Raw genomic sequence first — 13,376 nt, forward strand, 5'->3', positions numbered from 1 at the left:
GGAATTGACAGGACAGACTTTAGTAACGGGGAAATTGTGACATGTTTGAAGAGAACGCACACTCAGAGGAGGGGCTACTTCTGTTTCAAAAAGCAGCTTCTTATCGGCAAAACAAGCTCTACTCTTTCCTGCAGATGTCTTGTCTCTGCCTTGCAGCAGTGCTAAGAAGATGTTTTGTCCTGTAAGAAGCCAAGGGAAAGAGATTTACTATAGTAAGAACATCTATGCCTATGCTATTTAAACTCCAGTCATTCTGTTGAGTTGAACTAAGACAAGCATTAAAAGCAGCTGGGACTGTAATGATTAGAAGTCTTTGCAGTTATTACAGGGTCCGTTTTTCTACTGAATCAACACAGGCTGCAGCTTCTATGACAAAGGAAGCAAGTACATATTGGTGCAACAGCACACAAAAATATAAATCATTGCCCTTCTGCTGACTGGTCATGGGTGGCTGGGGCAGACATGTCAGTCTTCCAAGACAAATCAGTGGTGCAAAACTTGAGTGTATGAAAAAACACAATTTTTTTAATACACCAAGATCAATATTAAAGCAGTGGAGATGCTAAGCAGTACACAGAGCCATTGTATCTTTCAGAAATCTAACTGAACACAAGTAGCCAGGAGTCCAAGAACTGGCTTGAAGCAGATGATGCCACTTCTCCTCACTCTTCCCTGAAACACTACAACCAAAATTAATAGTGCACCATTTCTTCCCAAGCCTCAATATTCACTCACACACACAGAGAACATGGGAAGCTTTTTAAAAGCCCCTTGATAACCGGAACAAGAAAACTTTAATTGTTTAGCTATGAGTGGCATGTCCTCTTATAAAATGCCAAACAGCCTTGTGTTTTTTAGGTCAAAAGCCAACAAGATGAGCTATGAGCTCTTATTACTTCTTCCGTTCCTTCACAGTAAAAATCTGGAGTGCTTTAAAAATGCTGAGAACGTGACAGTGATTGACAAGAAAAGGCATGTAAGGAGAGATTGTGCTGAAGAAATTATAATTTTTATTAAACAAAATTGATACTGATATAGGTCTTGCATTTGCAATCTCAGCCAGAAGTTAGGGCTAACTTTTCTCAGCCAAGACCCTTACACATTCTGCCTTTCACCCTTATGGAAGAACACCTAATTTGGTAAAATCCCAGAGTGACTAAGGAGAGAGATCCTAAGAAATTAAACAGCTGCCTGAACTTTTTAACTTTTTCTTGTGAAAGCGTGTCTTATTTTAGTGTGTGTGCAGTGCATGTGTAAGGCTGCTTCCATCATTTTTGTTACTGGATCCATGCACTAGTGGATCCCCAAGCATATGGGTTTGGTTCCAGTTAGGTGTGGGCATGCGACCACATTTCCATTGAATTATTAAGTATCTATGGTATGGAGTTCATACAAGTTTTATAACAGCTGGTAGCTGATGTCTGATCTGACATAAAGTGACAATAGCAAAGAGAGACAGTAGCTGTTATCGCATTAAATGTGTCAGTACAAAATTAACAAAACTTTTAAAGACATTTTAACTGACAGCATGAGTTAAAGCTGGATCTGCATCTTGGATAGTGGGTTAGAGCCTATCTGGTCTGATACTAAGGACCCTAATGTTGTATTTATTGTGTCATTAAGCCACAGTCAGAAAGGAGGAGGGTGAACTGTATCTTTTATAGTTACTAAAAATGGAAAGCACTCTGTCACTGGTATGTTCTTCTCAGTGAAACAGCCAGTGCTATTTGAAAACTGCTGTTGGAGATGATTCAACCATCATCTACCTACATGTTAAATCTTCAAAAAGATTCTGTGTTATTGCATAGTGATGGCAAAGAACAACATCAAACTGCTAACGTAGTAGCAGGGAGATTTAAGGAAGATGTGGCATAGGCATTTGTATAACTGTACTTTGTTGAGCTGAGCACGGGTACAATTCTTGTCTGCTTGGATCATTTAACCGGCCTAAGACCAATATATATCCTTAATGTTCAACAGCCACCTATGCCCAGTAATGACAGGGTCCTCCAGTAACATGTTAACTATGTCAATGAACTATTAGCTAAATTAGCTGGGTTTTTCTGGTTAAAAGAAAACTAGACCTTCATTAAATTCTAAGATAAGGGTAAAAAAAAGAATTTTTTTCTTTCATTATGTAATCTGGTTATCTTCTGTGTTAACTTGGTGACTGGATAATTTGAATCTGCTAATTTATTGACTTAACTGAAGTTGCTGCCTAAATCATATAAAATATAGAGCATTGCTTTGTTTTTAATCCATTTGGTGAAATTGTAAGTAAATTACGTAAGTAATGTGCTTTGTGACATTAATGTTTGTGCACTCACCCTTTTTATGCAACCCATACATGGGACACAAGATGTTTTTATTTCATCAGACCACAAACTGGGTCGCAAACTCTGAAGGCATACAGAAGCTCTGCTGTGAAATCACCAGCCTCTTGCATCTGTCTCCAAAGCGACAACCTACACCCCTCACATTACCCAGTCTGTAACATCCCCAATAAAAAAAGAAAAGATAGTTCTCTATCTTGCCATACTGAAAATGTAGCTGTTTATAAATATGCTTATGTGCTATGGATTTGCTAGCATGCCTTCATTCACCTGCATAAGTCAACACAAGACACACAATTGCCAGATATAATCACCTATAATGAACACCTACTGTCTGTGTCGGCTGGAAATAAGACAAAGTAGGCAATTACGTAGAGCACCTAACTGACTGCTGCAGGGCAAAACAGCCATGGCCATTGGACCTCCTTTTTCAGCCTACAGGGGTAGTACCTGTTCTGCTCATTTTTACTGCGTATCCTGTTCCCTGGAACGTGATATGTAATAAAACAGACAGGGTGTTGTTTGGCACCACGGAGGAAGGCTGCCTCTGTCTTGTCTTGGATGCTGCAGCCATGGTTGGACCTGTAGAAGGGAACGAGATGCCTTTCTTTGGTGCAGTTAAACACGATAAGTTGGGTGAACCATTTTAAGAGCAGGACAGGACAGAGAGAAGCATTTGAAAGGACCTGCCCTACAAGGAGTTTGTTTCATGGGAAACAGTTGTTTCATGGGAAAACTGGAGGTAGGCCCACCCTGAAGATCTGCTGACTCTACCAGAGTGCTAATATCATTATATATGTTCATTACTTCCAAAATGAAGAGGTGCCTGCCTTTAGGTGTCTTGCAGGATTATAATGTGAATTCCTTAGTTAATTGCCAAAACTGGTGTTCCCCTGCCTTATGCTTAGTGTATTGATTTGCACACTTAGAAGGCAAGAGTAAATTGCAGAACATAGTGATTTGAATTTAAACCCAGTGCTAAACTTTGGCCTGGAAGCATCAGGTTGCTGTCCTGACCATTCACATTTACACAAGCTCAGTACAGAGGTAAAGAGCAATATAAGGGCAAGGCAAAGAGGAGAAAGACTCATAAAGTACCTCAGCAGAGCTAACTTGTTGGGCTACATTAATCAGTCTGATTTTTGCCCTTTTAAATGCCTGTGGTTTTACAGTTTGCAATGTGGGGCCCTTTATAACAGATGCAGAGCTTGATATTTGCTGCCCCTCTACTTATTTATGTGCTAGTGTGTAACTGTTGCAGTGTTTCACATCGTGTGAGTGAAACAAATAAATAGGTACATATCTACTTCCTTATTCCTGTGATAGAAGCAGCAAGGGAGGAAAGGGCAAAAGGAGAAACCAGAATTTCTGCTAACAGGAAGAAAAAGAAGACAGAGAGAATCTAAAAAGATTAGATTTGAGCAACCTACTAATGTTCCTGCTTACTGCCAAATTCTGCTACAGTTCACCAGCTCATCAGTATGTATATATTCTGGTTATCTGCTGTATTAACTTGGTGACTGGATAATTTGAATCTGCTAATTTATTGACTTAACTGAAATTGCAGCCTAAATCATATAAAATATAGAGCATATATATATATATATATATGGATTATTGACGGTTGGTTTTATTATGGGGCTAAATTCTGGCTCCTTTCACAATACTGAAGTAGTTCATTAGACACAGAAATACATAACTTTCACCCTTTGTCTAAATATGTTTAAAATTATGCCAAGCTACCCAAACACAGTTTTGCCTCATATAAAGCCAACTCAAAGCAAGAACTGATCAAGAGCAGGCTAGTAACCTGTCCCAATTCCTCTCTCACTTGGCACATCTCCAAATGGTGATTTCTCACAGTATATCCCAATTTACCAGCTGCTCCCAATGTAAAGAGAACAATTTGTTAATTCATTACGGATTGTTTATGATTGACAATATTTACTGGAAGTACTTTTTGGACAAACACAGTGCTGCAAACAGACAGGGATATTAGGCAGCTGTATGTTCCTACAGCATGCAGATAAAGTGTAGTTGGAGTTTTTTCCCTCCTAGCAACTGAAGCAAATGGATTGTAAAAGCACTTGGGAATTAGCCCAGGACTTTTGTGATGGTCTTGTAGAAGAACGTTGTGAGTACTTCTTAAAACATTCCCGCTTTGGTTAGCCAGTGAATTGTTTTACTGTGGTGTCTGTGGAGTCCTTAAAAAGATTACACTTCAGTTCGGCATTACTGGGGCTTAGCTGTAAAGGCGAGGGCTTTAGGCACTGCCTGTATGTGAAGAAGTCATCGTGCTTTTATCACTTTGTCTTGCAGCCTTGGAGAGCGGGCTGTCAGGCACAGACCTGCTGCAGGGCCCCTCTTTCAAGGCCGTATTCTCTGTCCCCTCTGTGTTGCCCACACCAACGTGCCACCATTGCTCTGATGTGATGAGCGGGGTCTACTCAGACCATGGATGAAGGAAGTGCAGGAGCCCTCAGGCAGGGTCTGCAGGGGTGCCATGGCCTCACGTGCCCCATCCCACCCACCCTCCAGGCATTTTCCACCTTCTCGAGACCTTTGCAGCACAGCCAAGGTGCTTTCCTCTTCATATATTGACATAATTACTCTGCTACAACCAAAATCGGATGGTTTTTCCAAGAACTGTGGATGGTGGCATGTGTACACAACTATGAAGCTTTGGGGATCCTCTGGAGATGGATGCAGGCACAGCATTCCAGCTTGGAAATCCTCAAGAGCAGCATAAAAGATATATAATCATGTCCTTCTGCTTATTTTGGCCCTGTGTAAGATGAAGCTATGTGTCATATGCTTAATATTAAATGGACTAAACAGGTCACTTGGTTTCTCTTTAATTCTTTTAATCTTCTTACAAGATACAAAATAGGCTTAAGTCAAAAACTGTTCCTTAATGCAAAGGGTTGAGGGGGATGATTGCTCGCTTGGCCGTTTTTTGATCATGACAGCTGCCCCCTAGAAAGATTGGCTTTGGAGAGCACTGATACTACTCTACGGAGCAGGTTTATGCCTCCTTACTCAATATCCATAAAGATCTCTGGGAGACAATTACAATCATAGCAGTAGGAAGAGTCAGCCTGTAGTTAAACCTTCCAGCCCACACACAGTAACAGGAAAATCCTGTTTGAAAAATCAGGGAAGAGCCTATTCCGGAAAACAAGAGATAATGTGCTGATAACGCTGCGGTCCCCCCACCCTCTAAATGATTCCTCTGGTGCAAGTGGTCACAGAGTCTGGCCCACAGTGGTTTGATATTTTTTTATATTATTTTACAGAGGAGGGCTGTCCAGGATGGGATAAGGAGAGATGGGTTTCTTGGAAGAATTTCTGCAGCTGAGCTAGCAACAATTTTAATGATCACACAAGCTCAGGTCACTGCAAAAATAATTGTTTTCTGACCCATGCATGGGTTTTCTTGTCCAGACTGAAAATTAGAGAGGGTAAAGATGTGTTGGTAGGGAGATGCACAGCAGCGTAAGCCATCCAGCATGGGAGTGGGAAAAGAGAGGGCGCCTGTTTTAGCCTCTACTCAAGGTCTTGTGAGTGTTAATGTTGCTGGAACAGAGCTGTGTTAAGCAAGTAAGAGCTAAAACACCATCCTGAGACCAGATTTACTCTTCTCAAGAGAAATGCTGGAAACCTTTTGCAATACAGTGCACACACAAAGATTTTTCACCACAATAGGAAGCTATCCTTGCGCTAGTAGTGTAAGCTGAACCCCCAAAATTGACACTTCCAGGCAAGTGAGAAGAGATTTTTACCCAAGAATCACAACAACTCTTCCCAGAAAAATGCCCCAAGGAGCACTATCAAATTCAGTTCATGGAGCTTCCTTCTAATCTAACTGGAAAGAAAGAACACCACCCACCTTATCTACTGATTTCGGGGAAAACTACTTTGCACCTCACTATCAAACCATACATTTTCTGATGGACAGTGTTCTTTTGTTAAAAAAATCTGGAGCTTTGCTTTTAATTAAAAAAATCCCAACATAAATAGATATTTTTTTAAATACCTTGTAAGTCTGGGCCAACATTTCAATTTTTTTTTTTTCAACAGTGGGTAACAAAGACATTAGTAACTGGCAACAACAATTTATCTGAAAAAAATCTTATCAAACCAACAGAATCCTCATATGGGTAGCAGATACTTGGAGAGGAAAAAACCACTAAAAATGTCCATTTCAGTAGGGCTTTTGTCTCACATAACAGTCCCATAAGCAAAGCAGCTGAAACTGCTGCAAAACTGGTTGTGTAACTGTACTCAGAAAATCTTTATCAGTGATTCACTGGCAGAACAGAGCAATGCACCCGCAGGGATCTGTCTCGGGTCTGCTTCCATGAAGATGTGAAGGAACAGCTCTTCCTTTTCAGACCTTGGTGTTTGCATTGCCTTTCTTTCCAATTGACTTTTACAGTGATAGTGCAAAGATCAGATGCTTCTCTGCTAGTCAGATCCTCGCTCACTGTGAGCATGCCATGTGCCATCACTGTTTGGAGTGAAGACCACAACCAGAAGTCTAGAGCTTTTCAGTCTCTTTATAGTTTACTCCACAGAGTTGGCAGGCTAGAAATACTTCTAAAAAGGGATCTAGGAAAAGCAGATACCTTCTCCCACACCAACTTCAAAACATTTAGTAAGCTGGTGCAATGCACAGAAGCATCAAAATATACAGAAAATCCCTCAGCCAGACACAGCTGTGATGGGGACAGGGGAGGCAGGAGGGGCTGTAATTCGGGTGGCAGCTCCCAGCACAATGATCTGGCACCCACAACCTCCAGCAGATGCAGCTGACCACTAAAGGAGACAAATGACATGTAAGTGCTAAAGTTTTTTTATTTTTACATGGATTACATACCATACAGTGTGCTTCTTATCAGACCACACTGTTACTGATTTGCTATTAGTTAGAATTAATCATATTTAATTTTAATAGGAATATGGAACTATAAGAAATATTTTAGCAAAATTATATATTGCATTCTATACATTTAACCAACAACTAACAGCTGCTGTGAAATCCCCTGTATAGCCCTGTACCAAGGCCGGAGGAATTGGTTAAAATCATCTAGTAGGAACATTTAGAACTTAGATAACAGATGTCAGAATTTCAAATTAATAGGAACTTAGGAACTTAAGAAAATGTATTATGTGTAACTATAAGAATTCGAGTATTGTCTGAAATCAGTTAACCATGGAAGCTTTGGTAAAGATTTACTTTGATCTAATTAACGAGAATTCCAATCAGTAGAGTTAAGTGAGATTAACCAATGATTGTTTTAGTATAAGAATATTGATAAGGTGGTGTGACTGAGGGCCAATCACTAGAGACGGTAAATTCAAGAATTAACATTGAATGTACTTTTATGTAAATCTAATACATGATGGCGAAAATTGTCCTGCGCAGAATCACATGAAAGGTCAACTATCGGACAAAGTGAGGAAGGCTATGGAAGACCACCAGAGACCTTCACTGTGCCTGCGTAAAGGACATTTACATATGCTAAGAACTTCCCAGAAATCTAATGAATATGCATAACATTTCTCAGAAATCTAATGAATATGTATCAGTAAGTTTAATATAAGGTGTATGATTTTGGTGTTCAGGTGTGCGTGGTTCGTGAGAGGACTCACCCGCGCATCCGGCCGTCACTAAAGAAGTGTCTGCTTATCTACACTAAATTGGTGTTGATAAGTTCTTTATTCCGAGTTTTTCGGCAACAATACTGTAATAACAAAAAGGTCAGTCCATGACTTGAGCGGAGACCAGGCTAGCTGCAGTCACATTAAACACAAATACAGCCAAAATACTAATTAACTACACGGAATTTACTCACAAAGATCTTGGGTGATTGACTTGCTAAAGGTGAACGAGAACTTGGCTTGCCCAAACACTGCTGCAGACTCTCATCTATCCCATATTCATTGAAAATAGTTGTAAAAGGGGATGTTGTTGTTGCAGTAGAGTTGAACTCCCAGATCCGAACAGAAACACGGTTGAGAGGGGGGATGGATTAAATACTGGACTGATAGTTTGCATAGATGGGAAAAAACCAGGGTGAAAAGGGGTTACAACTCATACAGAGGGAACCTCTTGAATTTGTGTGTAGAAGAAGTATTTTAGTAGTCATGCAGCTTAATGTCAAGTTTTAACAAGCAGTCCCAGCACCATGCATAAACAGAGACGAAACGCTGTGAGTCCTTCACCTCTATGGTTACCCAGTGATATCTGTGCCAATGGCTGCTGCTATCCGTGGGTTGGGACGGCCAGGCAAATCTGAAACACCGGGGATCTTTTCCAGGTTGATTCCAGTGTTACGTGACTGCGTGCTTTATCAGTCAGAAAGCCGGCTGCCTCCTTTGTGGCTGTACTGCAGTGAGGGACAACTGGTGGAGTGTGATGCCATGTGATAGGAGCAGGTCTAGTTAAACAGTCTCTCCCATTATCTTTCTGAAAAACAGTTGACAGAGAGGCTTGCTGGTGTTGCCCCTCTCCAGTTATGGCCAAATTAGGCTGTGAAGCAAAAAGTTTTGAAAATATAATATACTTTAGTGAATGTGCCTTGAACTCTCTAGGTATGAGTTCCATCTAATCATAGCTGCTTCCCTTTGAGCTGCCAGCCTGCTTGTAGGGAAGGCATGGAGAGCAGGCCAGCAAAACCATGAATTATTTATGTTCCTGCTGAAAGCATGAGTCTTGTCACTAGAGCCTTGCTTGACTGAATGGATCTGCAGAGGCAGTTTCTGTAGCAACCCAGAACCTTGTCCAGCAAAATGTCGCCCAGCCACAGGTAACACAGAACAGTAATAAATGTCTGTCTGGCTAGCTGAAGATGACACAGAAGTGCCAGAGTAAAATATATCTGGGTTTTGAGTCCTCCAATCTCCCAAGACCCACCAAGATGTCATTTCAGAAGGTGAGTTGGTGGCATGTCAGCTTGGGTACTGGTAACGATCCAGCTGTGACAACACAAGGTTTTGAAAGATTACAGTCTTTGTGGGAACTCAGCGAGTCTTTAGCACCAGCAACACAAGTCAGGCTCTTACCGGCAGTCCAACTAGTTAAAGTCAGTGTAAATAAAGATGTGGTTCCAAAAGCCTACTGTCACATCTTTGGGTGTTATATCCACATAGCAAATACTGGGTTTGATAATATTGTCCAAAATATTTCAGACATCTGGTTTTTATGCCACGGTATTTAGTGTAAATTGACAAAGACAGGAATATGTGGATTCAACAGTTTCTTCTCTATCTATCCTCAGGCTTTGATCCTAGCTTGTTGCTGTTTGTAGTCTGCCTGCCTTCTTGTAAAGATCACAATGAAAATGTTACAGAAATTACAAGCTGTCAGGACTATCTTGCAAAGCTTTGAAGGGCAACATAGGTTAGTACATTTGTCTAGACATACTAAACATATTTTTCAGTGTGTCAGTATTTGAATTTTTCTTAATTATCAACCTATCAAATGATGTTTTACTAAATATATTCAGCTTGTCTTAAGAATTTCTGAGGCTGTGAAACCCAAACTATATTAGAAAAGTTACAATATGCAGAGTTTCTTAAGTACAGAAATGTTGGTAGATGCTTCCTTCATCGTGCGGCTCCAGTTCAGCCCCATTCACCACCAGACACTGGAAGAGTAATCTGCAATTTTTTCTGCTTTCCTGAGTGTGTGATTCCACTGCTTCCTACATTTCAACCTTATGAACAAAACTAGGCCCTCCGCATTCAGAGTAACCTAGGTGCTTAGCTCTAAACAGGAGATAATCCAGTTGTAAAAAGCTTATGGTTATTTGGTCAGAGGTCACCAAGGTACAACTCTAAATGCGAATAAAAGTGAGGGAAGCTGCATGAGACCTGTGTAACCTATACAAGGAGTAACCTGACTGGCAGACAACGGAGACCTATTTAAAAGTTTTGCTGATTTAGCAATACCAGGACTATAACAACATTCACCGATCAATAGAGCTTTGCTGGGAGCAACCTGCAGATGTAGTTTCAACGGCAGAACATCCTTTGCAGTTCTGCTATAAGCAATGCATAGTTATTAAAGCAACTTAAATTGGATCTCGTCTCTAGGAGGGTTTACCAGCTCTTCTACTGTAGCTACATTGGCAAAGTTTCTAGTCGAGGCTGTTCTACAAATCAGCTCCTGAGGAGTGTGAGGCTGATGACAGCAGAGCTGCTTTGGAGGCTTGATGAGAGCGTAAAGCTTTTCACCCTTTGGGAGGCCCACAGAGAAACACTGTCTGCTTCCTTAAGTGAATCTCGGCTGGAGAACAAAGGACTTCAGCTCATATACAGAGGGGTAATTTACATCTCATTAAACCAATATTTAAAAATCTACCCTGTGTTTGTTTCTTTAGTGTCTGTGTTTTTATTTTCAAACATGTCAAAAAGGATGCATTTTCAATTAATTTTTTTTACTTTTCAAGAATGAAAAGCAGCAAGGACATTTCTGGGTGCCTAGAGATCCTTTTTTTTTTCCTATCATTGCCTAGCTATAAAACAATTTAAAGGAATTTTATTAAACTTTTTAAGAAAATTCAGCTCAAGCATAAACACAAGTATGAGTATTTTCAAGTACAACTACAGATGTTTTGGAATGTAATAAATTCTTGAAAGACTTCTTACCTTGACATATTTTCTCATGTAGTAATATAATTTCACAGCTATCCAGCAAAACTTCTTTAATTATCAGTTGCTGGTGATTCTCAAGCCAAGTGTGCTACGTGTAGGTCTAGTCTAGAGGCTTTTTGGTGGGTTTTACGCTAGCAAGCCCCCTAGCTGCCTCTATAAAAAAACCCAAACCAAACCTTTAACTGACAGCTATGTCAACTGGGGTAAGAAGCGGTGGGACATAGGTGTACCAGAAGCATTTCTAACTAATTATTTCAGCAAAGCTATGATTTTGATAGGAGGTGGTTTCAAGAACACATCTGAAGCGTGGTTTCGCAGGCATAGGTAAATCCACACTCTGCACATACTGCTGGTAGAAAACAATTCCTGTAATAATAAATGATTTTTCATTAGAAAGCCCAAGGATGGATTCAACGGGCATTTCTGTGCCACTCTTAATGAGCTGTTTCAAGAATTGTTTTTAGGGCTTGGACTGTTCACACAACTCATCAGCATGGGGGCCTCACAGGCAACTTCTTGCTAACAGCCTGTAGACCTTGCTGAGGTACTACCGGCTTCTTATGGAGACCAATAAAGACAAACTAGTAATACACTAAAATATTGGATCTGCTCAGGGACGTAGGGTGTACTTTGTCTCAGGGAGCCAGGTGTGTTCTGGAGGGTAGCAAACTGCTTTGCCTCACATCAGGCACGGTCCTTTGCTGATTAGTAAACAGCAAATCTGGTTTTGAAGGTGGCCTTGGACGACATGACATCCTCATCAAGGCAGTTTTGCTTGTATTATGGGTTTTGCTCCTGTAATTAGTATGAACGAGCATTCTAACTTACAAATATAGTCATTTGAGGAGGAGCAAGATTTCCCCACCCTCACATTTTCCCCCCAGGAGCAGAACAATATGTACTGTTTTCGCCAAGTAAACTGAATTTACAGTATGGCTTGATTCCCGGTATGTAATTAATATTCTTTATGGACAGTGTGTCTTTAAATAGCTGGCTAACATTTACACCAAGAAAAAGTCTTGCAGCCCCAGCTTTGGTCCGCCAGAGACAGAAGCTTCAGTTTCATTTTCTTATCTTGTGGTGACACATTGTAAAGGCGAAATCATGTGTACCAAAGTACAGCATTTTGAGGCTCACAGGAACAAACATGAACATAGAACTCAATGGGCAAATAAAAGACGCTGTTGTGTTTCCTGTCCCCTCTTCCCTCTTTTGAAGGTCACATTTTTCAGAAAGGGGATACAAATATGAACACAAAAACTAAAATGCATTTCTATCCAGATAAAATGGCAAACAGCGGCTTTTACCTGAAACTTGCCAGGTGTCCGTTTTTGCTAGCTTTCTGCTATATTTACAGAATATTTATATCTAATTTTTTAGGTACATATAATTCGCATTTTAAAAACGATCTCACAGAATGTGTTTTTCAAGGTGTATTTTAATGAAGCGTTCACCCATGGCCTACTTTCAAATGCCGACAGTTCTCCACAGTTAATAAGTAATATGCAGCGCCGGGGGAAAGGAACGGCTATACCTTAACACGCTTTGCAAGCAAGGTAGCTTCCAAGAGGTACCTTTGGGCAAATCTCATGACCGAGAGCAGGTTTTGTTACTTTTGACTACACCAGCTCTCTCCTGGTAGTGGAGTGAAAAGGAGGAATGCTGCTCCGGGCTCTGTTCAGACCCAAACCCACCGGTGTGAGGGGTGACCGGTTAGAAGGCGCAAGACAGCCGGCCACCACAGGAGGAGGGAGGTCGGGCTCACTCGCCGAGGCCAATGAATTCCCACCCGGTAGGGAAAATCCTGTGTCCTGGATCGGCTGGCGCCGCACCGAGCGGCGTGCCGGCCCCCCCCGGGTCACACCGGCCCCCCCAGCTCCTGTGGCACAACCCCCGCCGGCAGAGGCCGAGGCCGGCTTTCGCTGACAGGCCCTACCTGAGTGCCGCGGCCTGTACTAGCACGACTCGCTTCGCCGGAGCGAGCGGTTTCTCTGGTACGGGGCCGCCGGCAGACGCCGCTCCCCCCGGTGCCAAGGGGCCGTTCCCGGGGCGGCGGGGGGGGGGTCTGGGGCTGTGTGAGGCGGCGAGGCCGCCCTGCAGCGCCCGCCGCTCGGCCGCGGGCCCGCCCCAGGGGGGTGGGCGGGGTGGCGTTGCCAGGCCAACGGCTGACCCAATAGGGAGCGGGAGGCGGGGCGGCGCGGGTAACGGCGTTGCCAAGCCAACGGCTGACCCAATGGCGGGCAGGGGGCGGGGCCGCTCAGTCACGGTCGCGGTCTCGGCGGAAAGGCGGGATCGCGCGGGCCACCAATCAGAGCTGCGGGCAGGGAGGGAAGGCGGTAGGAAGAGGCGCAGCGGGTTAGGAGCAGGGGCGTCGGGAAACGC

At 42.3% G+C, this 13,376-nt stretch overlaps 2 long non-coding RNA genes across 5 annotated transcripts in view; both read left to right on the top strand.

Moving 5' to 3' along the window:
• The window catches only part of LOC104318653 (uncharacterized), a 541,518-nt gene that overhangs the window by 15,729 nt on the left and 512,413 nt on the right, over window positions 1-13,376 (top strand). The window lies entirely within an intron of this gene.
• On the top strand, window positions 9,427-10,700 carry LOC138690175 (uncharacterized). Its single transcript, XR_011329000.1, has 2 exons — window positions 9,427-9,738; window positions 10,434-10,700. It is a non-coding gene; the product is annotated as an uncharacterized lncRNA (long non-coding RNA).

Source organism: Haliaeetus albicilla, chromosome 20 (genome assembly GCF_947461875.1).
Source record: "Haliaeetus albicilla chromosome 20, bHalAlb1.1, whole genome shotgun sequence".
Classification (NCBI taxonomy): Eukaryota; Metazoa; Chordata; class Aves; order Accipitriformes; family Accipitridae; genus Haliaeetus; species Haliaeetus albicilla.